The sequence below is a fragment of the Mesitornis unicolor genome, unplaced genomic scaffold, assembly GCF_000695765.1.
Source record: "Mesitornis unicolor isolate BGI_N332 unplaced genomic scaffold, ASM69576v1 scaffold30322, whole genome shotgun sequence".
Taxonomy (NCBI): domain Eukaryota; kingdom Metazoa; phylum Chordata; class Aves; order Mesitornithiformes; family Mesitornithidae; genus Mesitornis; species Mesitornis unicolor.
In genome coordinates, this window is record NW_010168983.1 from 1 (window position 1) to 340 (window position 340).

Sequence of the window (340 nt, forward strand, 5' to 3'; positions counted from 1 at the left end):
GGATGCGAATGAGCTTTAATTTTGGGCACTGTGCTGGGGGTTTTTTGAGACGTGGGAGGCAGGAAAAAGAGAGGAGACCTCCCTGGGTGCCACCAGCCCTGTCCGTCGTGTGTCGTCCCCCCCCCCCGCCACCACCTTGCGTAACCCAGCGGCAGGCAGGACACTTGGCGTTTATTTTTGGTTAATCCATATTCGACCTTTTTAAGCTGCATTTTGGTGCGTGCGTGTGTGGGGCCCTCGCCATCGCTCCGGCCCGCAGCCCCTGGCCCGCAACTGTTGCTGTCAGAGGCGCGGGCGAGGAAGAGGAAGGTGATGCTGGGGGGGGGCAGATGAAGGTTGA